General features: G+C 41.5%; 1 protein-coding gene across 3 annotated transcripts in view; it reads left to right on the top strand.

Annotated features, from left to right (window-relative positions):
• Positions 1 to 17,991, top strand: part of MAD1L1 (mitotic arrest deficient 1 like 1) — a 344,649-nt gene that overhangs the window by 80,561 nt on the left and 246,097 nt on the right. The window lies entirely within an intron of this gene.

The raw sequence follows: 17,991 nt of genomic DNA, 5'->3' as shown, positions 1-17,991 counted from the left end.
TTAAAAGAAAATGATCATATAATTTAATATTAAACTGAGCAAATATATTACCTGTTAAAAATAATAACTTAGCACTGAAAGCTTTATAACCCAGACTGTTATTTAATGATCTAATTAGAAGCTTCTACGGTAAACTCTGTAGCAGTAAGTATCATTGAAAATGGAAAAGGGGAGGCGAAGACAAGGCAGCTGATTGCCCCTGGCTCCTCCAGAATAATGTAGTCAGGTCTGTTCTAAACACAAAAATGCCGACTTGGGAGAAGCCATTTTATTCTAAGGTAGTGATATGAAACATTTATGAGCCCTTCTTCTCTCCCCCCCCCCAAAATGTTCTGTTAAACCATTAAGCTTTTGCGGCAGAGAAAGCCTTTGCTACTAGTCATTGTTGCTGTATACTACCTTCAGTATTAGAAGTGGAAAGCCCTTAAAGCACTACAGTCATCCCTCGGTGTTTGTGGGGGAATCAGTTCCGTTCCCCTTAGTGGATACCATAATCTGCGCATGCTCGAGTTGTTATCCCCAATGGTGGTGTGTGTGCACAGCCTCACTGCCATTAGGGACAATAGGACTTCAGTGGCGGACGTGCATGTGACCATGCTGCCATTAATGACAGCCCCTGTTGTCCCCAGTGGCGGCACGTATGCGTGGATGTGCCACCATTACAGACAGTGGGATCCATTGTCCCTAATGGCAGAGTGGCTGTGCACATGGCCATCAGTGGGGGCAATGGGGGCTATCCCTAATTATGGCTTGGCCACGTGGAGACAACATGGTCTTTCCATCTGTGGATGGTTGAATCTGTGGATGGGAATTTTGCGGATACTGAGGTCCAACTGTACTTTCTGTGGAGCAATGGTGGAAGAGGATGATTTCTTCTCTTCATGTTCATCATGCGTGGCTTGTGGGACCCCTGTAATATTCTAGTCTTTTTTTAGAAAACGTTGTTGGACACGATAAGGCTTTGGTGTGACCTGATTCATCAGGGTGGCTATTGTGTTCTTAGGAGCTTGAGATACCCCACTGGCATCATCTTGTAATGTTCTTAAAAGGGCAGTCTCTTTTTCTTTGTGGATGTGGATGAAGGAAGGATTTGAAATGTCACACTTGTGTATTTATTATGCACTGCTTAAAAAGGCTACTTTCTCTTTTGCTCCTCTGACATTTAAGCATTTAAAAACCAACAATTGCTTATTGCTGTTCCGTGCTCTCATGGCTCCTCCGTCTCAGTTAAGAATCACTTTGATTTCCAAGCTGTTGTTCAATGGGTCATCCAGGAATATCTGCCGCCCAGTTAAGGACACAAAGAGTGACTCATTGGATTAGACCAGATATCCATCTTGGGCAGCACAGATTTCTAGGAAATTGGTGAGCAAGATATGGAAGAAATAGCTCACAGACAACAGATCTCCCCCATTGATCTGATTAGTAGCTGTTGCTAAACAGCTCATGCAGCAAAGTCCAAAATATACCTTTATTTGGCCAACCGAAAGGTACAAAATGCATCATACTAGCTTTCGAAGCTTCACAAGCTTCTTAAATTAGCAAAGATGTCAGAAATATAGGGCAGAAGGTGTGGTGACAGCACTGTCATAGAGTTGCACCTTGCTTGAGACGTTCGTTGAAAGTTTCAAAACTTCCTCTGGCTTCTTCATCAGGTATTAAAGGTATTAAAATCATACAGGAGAAGGAAAAACATGACAGTGTTAGAGTCACAGTCCTACATTTTGTCAAGGTGTAGTGTTTGTTGTTGTTTTAAGATGGTCTGGAGAGATATCAATGTAGGCAGCGGTTGGTATTTTGTAAGGGTTTTTTTTGGCACTCTTTTCTTTTCTTTCATCATTTAGATCATTTGTTACATTGCCCCTAAGTTTTACCCTTGACTTATCCACAGGTTGTATCAAAATCCATAATTTTGACCCCGAAACCTGCCCTATACATGAGGTCGACTTATAGCTGAGTATATATGGTAATATATAGAAAATGTTTCAATCAGGTAAGGTCTCATTTGGAGAGAACTGGTTCTAGTAGAGGAGAAATATGCCTTCCTCTCTGCATCTCAGAGCCTGGAGGCTAATTTGTAAAAAGTCATGCCTTACCCATCAGATGTTATTTTTCCAAAATAAGACATAAGTCATTCTTTCTTAATCTGAAAGTGGCTCTCCTATTATTTTTATTAAGGTTTTAACCAAATAGATTGTCAATGACTAAGAAAGAGTCTCCCTTGGAATGACTCCCCCAACCCAACATTTTAGCACTAATGAGTAAACATGACATGCCACACACTCTGCTTGCAAAATAACATTGTTGTCTCCATCATTGGTATGGAAGACCAAAACAAAGGGGTTTATTGAATAATTCAGGGCTCGTAACAAGCTGTTTCCTACCACTTACCATTTAGATCATTTCAGCTTGCTTTGAACCACACTGGGGCTAACATCCCCTCCGAGGCTCTAACAGTAGCATTCATTTTCTTAGCTTTATGTAACCAGCACTGACACCTCAATGGCTTTTCTGTTTCATCTGCGGAGGCAATATTAAGCATTTTGGAGTAATTCATTAGCAGCATGTTGAGTTTCCTGCAATCTAGTTTAATACTTCCGGAATGTTGTTTTCGAGAGACATGGCCTTTCCCCCAATCCTTTTGCTATGATAATTGTACTTGAGCTTGTAGCCATTTTACTGTCTATACTTGTCTATAAGCCAGCTTCATATATAAATCGAGGGCAGGTTTTGGAAGCAAAAATTATGGATTCTGATATGACCCATGGATCAGTTGAAGGTAAATCTAGTGCCATTTAACAAAGGATCTAAAAGATGAAGCAAAGGAAAACTATAACAAAGAACTTGCAAAATTTCAGTAGGTACAATTGCTTGTGTTCAGCCTAAAAAGTGGATGAGAGATTAGATGAGGGTCAGTGCTTCCAGGACAGATTATTCTCTTTCAACAAGGGATGGTTCTTTTTAAGTAAGTGTTAAAATACAGTACTTACATTGACCCTTGGATAAGCCGACTCAGTTTTTTTGGCTCACGTTTTTGACCAAAATTTCGAGACTTATACCTGAGCATATACAATATTGCACCTGTGTGGTACTTTACAAGGAGAAAACAGTCAATGCCTTTCAGTTATGCTTTTGTGGGTTTGGTTTTTGTAATCCGGATAGCTATTGAGTATGACATAATTTCATTTGCGCTTTCTTGATGGGCAGGATAATATGTGTATTGATGAAGCACCTCGACCAACTTGTTTATGTGGTTTATCTGGAAGGCATTCTCTCAGCTGTCAATGCTAATTGTATGAATAACTCTTGCAGAGCTGGGGGCTGAAAAGATTGCCAGAAAAGAGTGCATTAGCATTAAACTACTCCGTACACATTAGTATTTTCAGAATATGTCACTGAGAAAAATCAGGATAATGTTCAGTATAATGTCAATTTCTCTCCTAAGATGGACTCTGCATTTGAGTCCTTTCTTGAAAAGGGAAAATTCTGCCATACAGTAATTGGCTTTATTTACTCTGACAGTTCAATGCACCACAACTTTGCTATAGAGGCAAGCTCCCTTTTCGAAAGAGAAGAGGCTCACCTGCCATTTCTATGGACTGAGAGGTTGTTGTCTCAGTTGGTTAGATGTTTGTTGATTTATTTTCTGCTAGTCTCAGCCGTATGCAGTGCAGAACATATAAAAGTCGGTGATAATTTCTTGACTCCTTTTTGGTTTCCTGATCCTTTGGGAGCAGTTCCCAAGCCATGTCTAGTGTCTAAGCTTGATTTTGCATTGCATGTTTATCTCCATGCTTTCTTCCTCTACCGAAAATGCAGGTGGGTACTTTTGTTTGGCGGAGGGGAACACAACAATATTCTCTCCGGGTTTCAATAGCTTGCGGAGAGGATGTATGGAACATTGGCAACCATATGAGCAACTCTGTCTTGTGTTAATTCTCTTCCTCTGCCAAAGAGAGTTGTGGAAATTGTGCAGTTTGTCATTCCGCAAAATTTGTTGCACTCCCCCAGCCAAAAGTAACAGCAGGAAGAACTTAATGCTCTCTCTCTCTCTGTGTCTTGAAATCACTATTCTTTATTTTATTTTATTTCTTTGCAACCTCTGTTCTTGCCAGTACCTTTCCTATTAAAGCTGTGATGAGAATTGCTCAGCGCTCCAAATGTAATATTGCTATCATTTGATACCGAGGCTGGGTAACTTATGCTGATTGATGGTGTGTTTCATCATTACATTCATCACGAGACATTACTCGCCTGCTTGACATTTAGAAACCCCGTGTTTGGAATGTGCTGTTTTATTTTGAGACCTTTATTAAACAACTCCAGATCTAAGGGTTTAATTGTTACTGATAGCTAAGAGTCTAATTATCTTGGTGAAATATCATGACTATATTAAGCAAATGGAGATTGGCTGCCAGAATTAGGTGAACACAAAAACCGTTTTCCTTGTTTGATACGGACTGTTTGGAGAGCACCTCTAATAGCGCCTTGTGGCATCTCTTTAAGGAAAATGAGCAGTTGAGACTAAGGGAAGGCTGCGTTCTGGAAGGAAGTTGTTGCCCTTTTAGTTGAACGCTTGAGAAATTTACAAAGCTAAATGTAATCATGGCTCTTCTTGGAGCATCAAAAACACAGTCATCAGTTCCGATGTGCATAGTGTTGGGCAGTGGGGATGGTGCTATAGTTTTGACCATATGTTACTGAATTATATACATAAATGGCCGATCTATTGCTTCATTAACAGTCAAGGCAGAAGCCACTGTTTATTCTGTAAAGCTCCGGCAGGCATACCTCAGTTAACAAAGATCCTCCTTTTCACAGTCTTTTTTTGGAGGCCTGATGTAGTCCCTCCATTTTCTGGTTATCACTCCAGCTGGAAGGTTTATCTGTCCCACCTTTCTCCCAAAATGGGATCCAAGATAGCTTACAATATTTTTTTTAACAGCATTATAAAATTAAAACCTGTTTTAAACGCATAAACCATTAAAAACAGCAACAATAAATAAAAGTCCTGCATATAATACAATGGCTGTTCCTCTTTTAAAAAAATCAATTCTCAAAGGCCTGCCAGAATAAAATGACTGTTACTTATTTGTAGAAAGATAGTAAGGAGGGTGCCAGTCTAGCCGTCTAGGAAGGGAGTTTCCCAGCCTAGGAGCAGCCACTGAGAAGGCCCTCTCCTGTGTTCCCACTGAATGTACCTGCGAGGCTGGTGGGAATGAGAAGGGCTTCCTCAAAAGGTAGGTTTGTATGGGCGAATGTGATTCTTCAGATACCTTGGATGTGAGCCACATATAGTTTTATAGGTCATTGCCAACACTATGAATTGTGTGTAGATGTGATGGGCAGCCAGCGGAGCTGTTGCAACAAGGGATTGTTCCTTGCAACCAGCCCTGGTTAATAATCTGGCCGCAGCTCTCTGGACCAGCTGAAGTTGTCAACCACTCTTCAGAGGCAGCCCCACATAGAGTGCACTACACTAATCCAAACAAGAGGTAACTAAAGTGTGTGTCACCTTTGCCAAATCTGACATCTCAAGAAAGAGTAGCAGCTGGTTCACAAGCCTTAGTTGTGCAATTGCACTCCTGGTGACCACTGAGACCAGGGTTGAATCTAGGAGAACATCCAAGCTGCAGACCTGCATCTTCAGGGAGAGTGTAGCTCCATCCAACAGAGGCTGAATTGCTATTCTCTGATTTGCCCTCCATCTGACCAGAAGTACATCCAGCTTGTCTGGATTAAGTTTGTTCACTCTCATCCAGACCATTATTGATGACAAGTACTGCTTTAGGATTGAAACATCTACCTTGGAAAGAAGAGTTGGGTGCCGTCTGCAAACTGCAAAATTCCAAACAGCGTCTCAAAGTGCTTTTATGTCTATGTTAAATAGTAGGTCTGTTACTAACTAGAGCTGCCTCTGGTATTCAGAATGTCTCTGTACTATTTGATAGGGCTAGGAGGAGAGAGAATGGCCAGATCTGATCGCCTTGCCAAAAGAAAGGTGGGCAAAATCCAGCAGACTTAACACTACCTCAAGTGCTCCTTTTGTTTTAATTTTTAAAAATTGATTTGCTGTAATTATTTTAGGGAGTAGTGGCTTCATCGCGATGCTGAGGAGGCTGCTAGAAACATAGAATGTAATCATTTCCCAGTAATTGGGAATACTCTCTTTGGTAAGGTCCTTTTTTGCCTTCAAAATTTAATTCTAGGTCCTTTGATGGGATTTTATCATATCTGTTTTTTTTAAAAGAAATTCAAAATTGGAATAGAAAAAAAATCATCTCATTTTTGTTACTGAGAAATGCCATTTGCTAAGTTATTATGCTGAGCGTGTTCAAATATTATTGCATTATTCTTCTGTGAGAGCAGCTTGTAACTTGGCATGGGAAGGAAAAGCAATTTCAGGGTTACAACGAAGACAAAACAAAAACATCTTTTTATGCCCATCCAATAAGATGCTTATTAAGATAGTGTCTATGAAAGCTTCGTATGGGAGACAGGTATCGCTCACTTGTATCTGGCATGGTTTAGAACAAATTTGGCAGGTGGTTGTGAGTTGGGACCCTTTTTTGGGTTACATGAACCTTGAAGCAGGAATTGACATTGCAAACATATTCAGAGTCTCTCTGTTCCTTTTTTGGTAAAAAAAGGTCTTTAAAAAACAGGTGAGAATGGTGGAAAAAATTGCATTGCTCATTTGAAATACGGTTGGCCTTCCATTTTCACAGGCGATCTGGTCCGGACCCCCCGGCACCACCGCACAGAGGCTTGCACATATCCAAGCCTCATAGGCTTGAATGGGGCATGCCCCCATGTGCACGCTCCGTGCGCATGCGCCATTGGAGATTGCGGAGGTCACCCATCCACAGATATTCGAGGGCATGAATCCCAGATCCGTGAGTTAGGAGAGGCAACTGTACTGTATTCCAATTCTCTCTGAACTAGAGAAGATTTACTTTTAATAGCCAAGCGCCATTCAAGAAATGACTTTTATCTCCCTAAAGCATTTATTTAGGAAAAAGGCCTTGTTTGAGACGATACCTTCAGTTACTCCTTTTCTGAGAAAAGTGGTAAATCAAAGTTGAACCAAACTGAAGCTCAATGAGTTCTGAATAATTAGGTGTTCTTAATGGTTCCCTTTCTCCTTGATGGAGTAAGGCATAATGTAAAAATACGATCATTGTCCCAGTTATGCAGAGACAATTCGAGTTTGTCATTACTTGCGAACCACAAAGCAGAGAACCAGCATGGCGTAGTGGTTTGAGCATTGGATGGTGGCTCTGGAGACCAGGGTACGATTCCCTGCTCAGCCATGAAACGCACTGGGCAAGTCACACACTCTCAGCCTCAGGGGAAGGTAATGGCATACCTGCTCTGAACAAATCCTGCCAAGAAAACTCCACGGTAGGTTCGTCTTAGGGTCACTATAAGTCAGAAACAACGTGAAGGCATACAACAACAACAAAAGCAGTCTACTCACCCCTTTAGCCATCTGTGGCTCAACACATTTGAATCACTGCCTGCGTAAAACAGAACATAATTTGACAGTGTAGGAATCTGCATTATTCACTCTCAGTCCCTGAAGTACCACTATTTCTTGCCTGCGATCTCTCATGAAAGTATCATGGTCTCTCCATACTACCCTTAGCACTAGCATCCGCTTGCAACTTTCTTCAGAACTAGTCCTGCAAATATATTTCTCTCAAGGTTTCAACTTCTCTTAGTTTGCTTTCTACCAGAGGAACACTTTTTCTCCTCTATTTGTTGGCTGGGTATTAATTTGCTCCTATGGATTCAGAGGAACTTGCCTGTGAACAATTACTAAAGTTTGAACATTGGCTTGGATGTTCGGAGAGCTCCTTTGGGACATGGTTACAGTGTGTTTCAGCTAGAAATATAGGTTTTAAAAGTTCAAAGAAAATAAGAGTTAAAGGAAAGATCTGTGTTCACAATAAATTAGAAAGCTATTCAAAAGTTATTCTTGTGTAGAGCTGAATACATTTGAGATGTGGCTGGGAAGGTTTGGGCAGCTTTGTGATACAGTCTGTCGGGTCTCAAACTCCAGCCTGACTCAACTTCAGGTTATCCATGCTTTGCTCTCAAAGAGGCAGGAATAGTCCAATGTACTCATTCATCTCTTCAGAGATGCCAGCCACAGATGCAGGCGAAACATCAAGAATAAACTCTTCTAGGACATGGCCACATAGCCCGAAAAACCCACTAAAAACTATGGATACCAGCCATGAAAGCCTTTGACTTCACATAGCATGGTTTGTTCCCATCTTCTTTATGATGCCATCCATTTTCCTTGCTTCTGTTTATTGCTCAGCAAGTTAACTTTTGGAACCCGCACGGCGGTTCAACTCAAAGAGGCTGCATGTAAAGCATTTACCCTTTCAGAATCACATGCCTACTTCATTATATAGAAATCCATTCTCATTCCGTAAGTTTTTCAAACTAATTTTCCTAATGATCCAGTAAAATATATTGGCCTGTGATGGAAATGGCTTACGGCCTTCAGCTTTTGTTTAAATGATGGTAATTGGGCGATGTTGCTTTGCAATTATTTTGATACAGCTGCGGTATTTAACATTAAATTGCATCTTTTGTTGGCTTCTCAGCTAACTTAAATCTTAGGTCCCTTTAGAGCTGTCAAATTAAAAGGTCTATCTGTTGCTGTCGCTTAATTTCTTGAGGAGGTCTGTTGCTTTTATCTCTCCGCATCCCTGTAATAACCTTTTATTGGTTACAGCTCAGCCTCTGTTCCATTTTGGAATGTCTCCATTAAATGGTAGTTGGTTAATTTACTGTTTTGAAGCCAGCAAGACTTGATGTTCAGTCAACTTTAGGAGGAGGTGTTGAATATTAGGTGTTCACAAGCTTCTCCTGTCCTCCATGTCTCTTCTTTGTGTTGTCCTAGGACGATCTTACATGTCTAGGGGATACCTGCTGCTAGACAGGTTTGGCCAAGTGATTCAGTGCTGCTTAACCCCCAGGTGATAGCACTGAACAGCACTCCAAGCAGAAAAACTAGCTATCCCTGTGTTTTAAGATAAGAGAGGCGGCTGCTCTTCATCTGCCATGGTTCGCCAGTTTCCAAATTGAAATCTAAACTGGACACTTAACATTCTGTTTTATATCGAGTCATTGGCCATTGCAAAAACTTCCTTTCTTTTGGCTGTGACATTGAGCAGAACTGAGGATGCTGCCCTGCAGTCTCTAGAGATGTGCTATTCTCCATTATTAAATGATTCTTCAAAGTGATCCTTCCTTTGTAGCAATAATAAGTCAGCCTTTTGCAGATGAGAGGAAATTATACTGATGTCACTATGTCCTAAACCAGTACAATAAAGGCCTGTCATATGCTAGATATTAAGGAAGCATTACATGTCTATCTGGACACAGTAGCTTAAATCAAGAAAACCAGGGTCTTCCTTCCTTCCTTCCTTCCTTCCTTCCTTCCTTCCTTCCTAGAGTTGCTTTTGGAGGGGAAAAGGTAGTGCCTCTTCTTCTTTCTCAGTGATTTTGAGAATGTGTAGCCTTGGGCTATTTAGTTCTAGAAACCTTTTCTCCTTCAGATGTCACTGCACACTTTTTTATAGTAGTGGCTATCAGAGGAGTATATTGGGTTATTTCTGTGTAAACATCTGAATCTGTGGCTATGCAGGGCTGACTGTATCTCTCCCTACTTCTGTCACCTCTCTGCACACAATCTACATTTCTTTTCTCAATCCCACCCCCCTTTTTTTTGATCCAAGATCCAAGGATACGTTTACATTGCAGAATACATTCCTTTGAAGGAACTGAAGGAATAAAGAAAGTGTTGGGTTACTCCAGCTCTTAATGCGTCCTTGTTCAAGTACAGCAACAGCAATGTTTTCTTGAATGATTCCCAAGGGAGGAGACCGTAACTGTTTGCCTTCACGTAAATACAAGAGGTATCATTTTGTGTGCAGACACACAGCATTGCATTGAAGAAGCAGAGCATCGGTCTTAAGGATGTCCACTCTCTACAACGAAAGCCATCTGTCTTGGCCAAGGGGACTTGCCTGTCCTGATCCAGGAGCAAAGGAGAATTGGCTGGCAGGCTGGCAAGGACAAAACTGTTTGCGCACATGTGGCACCTTGTTGTTTTTTCCGCCAGACTCAAGAGTAATGATAGGCTTGATAAGGCCAGATGGCAGTCAAGGGCAGCATTTAATAGAAGAGAAATGTCTAAATATTGTATCCAAGGTTGGATTGTGCATTCACTCTCCTCATTGTGGCCCTGGCACAGACAATGTTGAGGGACCTCCTAAGATGATCTTGTGTAGAAAACTGTCAGAGCAGATTGCTGTATGGATTTGCAGAGGATTAAAGTTAATTAAAGAGCTCTTCCTTGCTTCCATTTCCTCCTATCTGCCAGCTATTTACATGCTAATGTAGGGCCTGCCAGGGAGAATAGGAGAGGTGTCAGCACTGGGCATATTATCACACAAGGAAACAGTAGAAACTAATGAGATGAGAATTCTCTCTCTCTTTCTCTCTCTTTCTCTCTCCCTCTCTCTCTGAATTGGACGTCAGTAGCACTGTACATTTTGCATATTTTTCAGGAGTTTGTGATCTGACTGAATATAATTCATGCCATTAAGGTTGCGCCTTGCGCTGCATAACAATTTCCAACGTTATACACAGTAATATCTTGGCATAAGCAATTTCGCAAATAAAGAGAACGAAGGCTAAAGTGGGGGGGGGGGGGAGAAGCTTACAATGTTAAAAATGTAAAGCCTTTTTTTTTTTGCAGTGGGGACGCTGCCAGCCTCCCCCAGCGTTTGCCTCATTTACTGTTTAGAGCTGAGGGGCACCAACATTATTTTTGTACGGAAATCATTAATTTGTTAAGGCATGTGAAGGAAACAAAGGAAATCGGAACCGTTGGCTCCAGCTCTTTGCCAAGTATTTCAATTTTGTTTTGTGTTTTGGTTTTAATGCTCATGGACAAGAATAATAATAATAAAGGGGAGATGTAGGAAATTAAAAAATTCCATTCCATCAGGCTTCTGTTAAGAAAAAAGGAAAACAGGATGAACATTATTTGCACTCCAGTGTCACCTGGAGCCATTGTTCCTCAATAGCACTCTTCCTCAGTGGGTTTTTCGGGCTATCCTGATATTTCGCCAGCATCTGTGGCTGGCATCTTCTATGAAGATGATAGCCACAGATGCTGGCGAAACATCAGGAATAAACTCTTCCAGAACATGGCCATATAGCCAAAAGACTAGGGATGCCGGCCATGAAAGCCTTCGACTTCACAATGTTCCTCAATTGTTTCTGGGCTCAGCTAAAAATATTGGTTATAAAGCTCTATATGGCTTGAATCTAGGTTAACTGACAGTTTGCGTCTCCTTGTATGAACCTGCCTGGTCTCCAAGGTCCTCAGGAGAAGCATTTCTCTCATTCCCACCACCTTCAGAGATAGGGCTGGTAGAAAAGGGACATATGGTCCTTGTCTGTGGCTACCCTTAGATTCCGGGACTCCCTTCACAATTAACAACAACAACAACAACAAACAACAACAACAAAAGAACAATGACAACAACTCATCCATTGTCCAGCACAATGTTTTTTAGACAATGGGAATATGGTCCCAGCTCAACGGTAAATCATTTACTTTTCAATACAGTAGTTCTCAGACTCAGTCCTTCACATCTCCAGATCCAAGAAAAAAATCCTAGCTGAAGACTGAGATGCGGTACAACAGTGGAGCTTCCAAAGCGCATAACATGTATATTGTGTTTTTTGGTTGGCCTACTAAATGTATCACAGTTCTGTGAATTTTGGATGTTGTTGTGCTTTGCTTATGGCCAACAAGACTATCCCCGGATATGTTTTTAGGTATTGTGTTTTTCCAGGTTCCATGATCAGTAACTTAGTATTTTGTTTGGAATTTATTTTGACAGCTGAAAGCTTCCATTTCCCCCATCTCTCTCTTTTTAACAAAAGCAAAAAATAATGACGTCTGAGAGGAAGAAACATCTCATATTTTAATAATGTCGCGAAGAAACATTGTGCTGCTTGCTTCCGAAATTGGAGTAGCTTTGTCTTACTCTAAGCAGTTTTTGTGATAAGAAGGATGATGAAGCTTTCAAAGGAAAGACAAAGGCATAATAGAAGAAATCCTGAATGGTACGCTTTCAGTACGAAAACCTGAGTCTTTTACCATTTGAGGCCTGAGCTATAAGTAGCTTCCCCGCTATTAATCTGAGTAGCAATCTTTTAATCTATTAATCTGAGTAGCAAGTTTATGTCCAACACATCAAACAGACACCAGATGGGGAAGGTTGCTCTATCAATGGTTCCTAAACTTTGGTTCTCCAGATGTTTTGGACTTCAGCTCCCATAATACCTTACAGTTGGCCAAGCTGGCTGGGGCTTTTGGGAGTTGAAGTTCAAAACAGCTGTAGGACCAAGGTATAGAAACCACTGCTGTGTATATTTTGGTTTGAACATTATTGAATTTTAAAGCTTCAGGAACTGCTGTTCTAGGTGTTTGGTGTTTGGAGGGGGTTTCCTGCATCTTTGTTTGTCTGGAAAACTTCCCACTACATATTGCTGTGAGTTGTGTCTGTGTCACCTATTAATATCACTGCCTTGGAAGATGTTCACTTTCAGAAGAGCATTTTCTGTTTCCTGTGACACAGAAATGTCCTCCGGAGTGCTTTTGAAACTTGAAAACCAGCTTGTAAACAAGGCAGAGATGTACTGTAGACTCCTAAAGAGATTTGGGTCTCCTTTCTTAGTGAAGCTAGGAAAAACTACAAACTTGTCTCTTGAACAGCTTTTTAAAAATGGATTAGGAGTTTTTAGACAGATGTGAGGGAAGGAGAGCAGAGGAGCAATGGGATTTCAGTATGTGTTCTTTTTCTGTAGTTGCTTTGCTACATTCTTTGTTCTGGCGGTCCAAGGGGACTTAATATGATGAGAGCAGCCAGTGTGAGGCTGAATTCTCCCCTAATGCAACAGCATCAGGGAAAAATGTTCTCCGGTGCTTGAAATTTGTTCAAGGTAGTGACCAGGGTCTGCTGAAGAAGCTGCATTTTGAATGTTTACTGGCTTACTATTGTTGCTCGTTGATTTTCAAGACAGGTCTGTGTTTTCACAGCTTGCAGGTACTATGAAATGTGTATTGATGGAAAAATAGAAGAAAAACCACAGAGATGAATTCCTTGGAAGTGCACATTCGCAAGGACTCTGCATGCACTTAGATGGTACAGAAAGGTGTCTCCAGTGTGAATAGGTGGAAGTGGGCCAGATGCAAAACATGAGAACATCCAAATTTGAAAACGGAGCAAGAATGAATCCAAGTATGCACTCACACTTGTTTTGCACAACCTTTGCTTACAAATGTCTAAAAGTGCTGTGCTGCTGGAGAATAAAAGTTACTTTCCAAAACTTCAGTTGCATTTGCAGGAAATAAGGTGAGAGCCAATCTGAATCTGAAGACAGGCATCCATATACAACAGTCTGAACTTGGGAATGCCCAAGTGATGTTGGCCTTATCTTGGCGTTAGATGTTTGTCCATCTAGGTTGGTGTGGACTCCACTGGCTGGCAGCATCTCTTTAGAAATCTAGGCAGGTTTCTCTTTTAGCTTTTCATAGACATGTTGGGGATCTGAGCTGTGTAGTTGGTTTTACGTAAGCATAGATATTTTCATAGTGGTAAACTTTCTTAAGCCCGCATGGTGTAGTGGTTTGAGTGTAGGACTTGGACTCTGGAGATCAGGATTCAATTCCTTACTTGGCCATGGACACCCCCTGAGTGAACTTGAGCCAGTCACACACCCTCGGTTCCAGAAAACCCTGTGATAGGTTCGCCTTTGGATTGCCATTATTCAGAAACCACTTGAAGAAGGCACACAACAATGACAGTCTTTTTTATTCTTGGCAGCTGTTTGCTTGCTAGTATAAAATCCATAAGCAGCATTACACAAGAGCTGCTGTATCAGAAAACTGGGAGGTCTGTGTATGTGTGTTGTGTGTGTTAATTGCATGGGACTAGTTGTATGAGTCTGTTGTAAGGTCTGGGGGTGGGCTCCATGTAGTATTTATTGGAGTATATAAGTGAACCAGGGCCAATGGTAGGCAATTCCATTTATGCTGTCTTTCCCCCCTTCCACCTTTGGATAGGTTTAAGGAAAGAAAGCCTCTCCTTTTTAACCCTCACTTCACATTTTAATTTTTAATAAACTTTGCCCAAGTAGGATTTAAAGCTTATCTTCGAAACACATATTTAGAGTGCTGCCATGGTAAAATGATTTGTGTGTGTGCGTGTGTGTAAATACATACAGCTGAAACTAGGATATTTCTGCATGCCTGCTCCAAATTCTGGCAAGCCTTTTCCGAATGGGATGACTTGTCAGGGCAGGCGCTGTGCAAGCCCAGAATTATTAATTAACGGTTGGAACTTGTGACTTTGGGGCTGCCAGAGATGGAGTGTGTTGCATCCAAGAGCTCTATGGGGATGGATCAGTGAGGCAGGCCAAAGACGGAGTTGTATTAGAGTGGAGAGGGGAGAAGGATGGGGAGGCAAGAGGGAACAGATGCCGTTTTAAACTGTAGAGATGAGCTGGAAAAGTCAGTCTCGCTCAAGTATGTTGAGGCTGGATGTTGTTCTGGTTGCAAAGAAGAAGGAGTCGCTGGAAGAGACAAACCATTGAGAACAGAGGTTAGAGAAAGGTGGCCACTGAGTTACAACTGACCCCTAAGTCAGGGCTGATACATTTTTGTCTTTCTAAATGTTGTGGCCTTCATCTCACCCAGTGTGTCGAATCGCAAATAATTATGAGAGATGTAGTTCAAATATCTGGTGGGTGACTTGTTCCTCAGCCATAAATAAAACATTTTGGGGGGAGGGGATTTGGGCTGGGTGGCCATATAAAATTTAGTTGTGGTTTCAGTAGAAGACCAATTGTTCAGGAAGAAGAGGATTCAAAACAAGATTTACTGTACTTTTAAACAATGTGTGGTTATAATTTACATTGTTTAAAATAGGGGTGGTCTGTTTAACTTTTAATATGGCAATTTGCAGTAGCGATCTCTGCTAAGTGCAATGGTGCACATGCCTGAGGGCATGCTCCATTCAAGCCTATGGGGCTTGAATGAGTGCGGGCCTCCATTTTTATGGGGTGGGTGATCCAAAACGGATCCCCTATGAAAATGGAGGGCCAACTGTATTACACCTTGACTTGGGAAAGGTATGCTTGTGTGTAGGGATGTAATTTGTTTTTTTGTCTCGGACAACAAAATGTCTTGAGTAGGCAATTTAGCACATCTTCGGGACATAAACTGTAGAAAGCTAATGTAGAAGCAAAAACCATCCTGAACACAGTGATTGCATTTATACTTCTCTATATATGTACTGTAGCATTTGTTGTTAATCCTTGTATGGCACATTTACCAAGAGGTTGGCCAACAGCGATGTAGTTGTGGTAGCAATTTCCTAATGCAGTGGTGAACTATTATGATATGTCAAACCAGAAAGTGAGGCAAGGGAAGGCGTGGGGTGATTGTGTTTTACTACTGGCCTGATAGGATGGTGTTTTAAATAGTTGCAAGTGCTGCAGGTGTCAACAGACCTTGCAGCAAATCTGTTCGAAATCAGCAGTTGTAGGAAAGTTTGTACCCAATTTGAGACAATTAACCTTAAGTGCATGAATGGCAAAGGGAAAATTCAAACACTGTTGCAAAGACGCTGGTAATTTATTATTCGGTAACTCACTCTCTGTTTTATTCTGCTTGCAGTTAATTCTAGCCAGTATGGTTTCCAAATATATTAAGCACTCAGAGATTTTTGGACAGCTCTGGAGATGAGATGAGAAGAGAAGAGAAGGTGTTATTGCAGAAGGTGGTCTGTAATTTAAGTTTTATGCCACAGGAATAAGACTTCTCAGATTTGTGAAATGAATTGTGTTGGGAACACTGTTTGGGAAGGTGGTTTGCCTACCATTTAGGAATGGTGAGGAAGGGAAATCCTCCTTTCAAACCCAGGTCTTAGGTGTTTGAGGCACCTGTATTTCTGGTTGAGGTAAGACCAGGAACCACAAAAATGCATTGAAATACCCAACTTTTTGCAGGTTATAACTGAATGATATAAGACCCATTTAATCTGCTGTGAAAGATGTACGGAAATCTCCCTTTTTCCTTCACTGAACACTGAAGTGGTGTCTCAGTGCAATTCTCTTTCTCTGTAGGTAATTTTAATCCATAGTTGCTTAAAAACAAAACCCACCGATTTTAAATCATGCACCCAATTTTGAGACGTAACCATTCTCTTTCATTTGTGTCCAGTGTTCTCATTTATCAGGGAACAACTGTAATAGAAAACCCAGTAGTGGTCTTTCACAATGAGATTTGAAGTGTTTTGCTCTTTCTGCCTAGTCTGTTTCTGTCCTCCCCAGAAAATAACACTTCTTTTAATGAGACACCATTGTGTAGATTGAGAAGGAAGATTGGAAAGATGTATTAAAAGATTAGTCAGTATGGGGCTGGCACCATGTGATAGATCCACAGTCAAAAGAGTCCCAATTCGGTAAGTAACACACACACACCTCGAATGAGAAAAGATACCTGTAAGGCAGGAGACACAACCTTACATGGATTTTTAGACAAATGTGACAGTCACCAGCGATGAGACTGGCATTCAGAAAGGCAAGTTGGGAAACCCAATGTTGTCTTCTTCCGTCCTTGCCAGTAAAATTACAAGAGTCCCTAACTTGCCTGTGGAGAGAACAGAATTGAAGTTTACTCTGTAGTAAGCCTGTTCTCTAAGACTTCAACAAATAGGAATGGAAGAAGGGAAATGACTTCTTTTGAATTTAGTCCATCTCTTCCCATTCTTGATGCAGCCACTCCACAGGGATAGTTTGGCACACAACAACATGTCAGGGTCCATCTTCTTTTGCCACTGCATTACTCCCTCCTGTGTTTTGAAGTGAATTGAATGTAGTGGCTGCCATTAATCCTACCTCTAGTCATTGTTATAAAAATGGCATCTTTTGCTCAACATCCATCCGTGGTGCTATTTCTACCCCAAACTGTGGGTCTCCCAAATGCGAGGGTCAGCATGCATGCAGTATTGCATGTGTGCATTACAGCCCTTTTTGTCATGCCACGCTAAGTGAGGGTTTAGGGTGGCAACCTAGTGGCTCTTTGTTGTGTAGCTGGTGAAGCTGGGCACTTAAGCAGAAGAGCGAAGAACAGGGGACAAGAGGAAGGTGGCTGCCATGCTAGTTTTTCACATTTCTTAATTGTATATAAGCCCTTGTTGCCACAGGCAAGACATTGCTAATCCATTTGCCTGGTTTCTAAAACAATTACCAATATATATCACAATCCCTTTGAAAAAGTAATTCCCAAGGCATTCCTTGTATGAAGATTTGGATAGTCCTGGGACCTCTGGGAGTGACAGGATTTCTTTCTCGTTCCCCCTCTGACTGGATTGCACTGTCTGGCAGTAGTGTTGCCTTCTGGTCCTGTGGCTTGCCTCCTCTCCTTGCCGTCCCCAAGGCTCTAAGTCACCAGCCTGTGTGCCGTTCCGTGTTCATTTGTCCCACTTCGCTGCCATAGCATCATTAGTGAAATAATGTGGCTGCTGTAATTATTGTGGGATTTGCATGCAGCAGTGCACTATTTCATCGTGGCAAGCCTTACTCTTTAATCTGCACGGCCCATCTGCTTTCTTTCTTAACTAAAAGTTGTGTGTTTCATAGCTGCTTCCGTATAAACAGCTACTCGAGTGGAAAAGAAAGCCGCCGCCGTTGCTGCCACCCGAACCCTTATGATTGGCTTTCCTGATTTTCTGCTCCTGATTTATACCTCACAGCAGCGCTGTGCATAATAAGCCTGGCTTTGCTATTTCTGAGTGGCGTTTTGAGAAGTTTACTATTGCTCACTGCTATGGTTTCCAGTGGGTTTGCTAGATATTTTAGGAAGAAGATCCAGGTTAAAAGTTA

The sequence above is a fragment of the Sceloporus undulatus genome, chromosome 8 (assembly GCF_019175285.1).
Source record: "Sceloporus undulatus isolate JIND9_A2432 ecotype Alabama chromosome 8, SceUnd_v1.1, whole genome shotgun sequence".
Taxonomy (NCBI): Eukaryota; Metazoa; Chordata; class Lepidosauria; order Squamata; family Phrynosomatidae; genus Sceloporus; species Sceloporus undulatus.
Note: the sequence above shows the minus strand (reverse complement) of the source record. Positions and strands in the feature narration are given on the sequence as shown.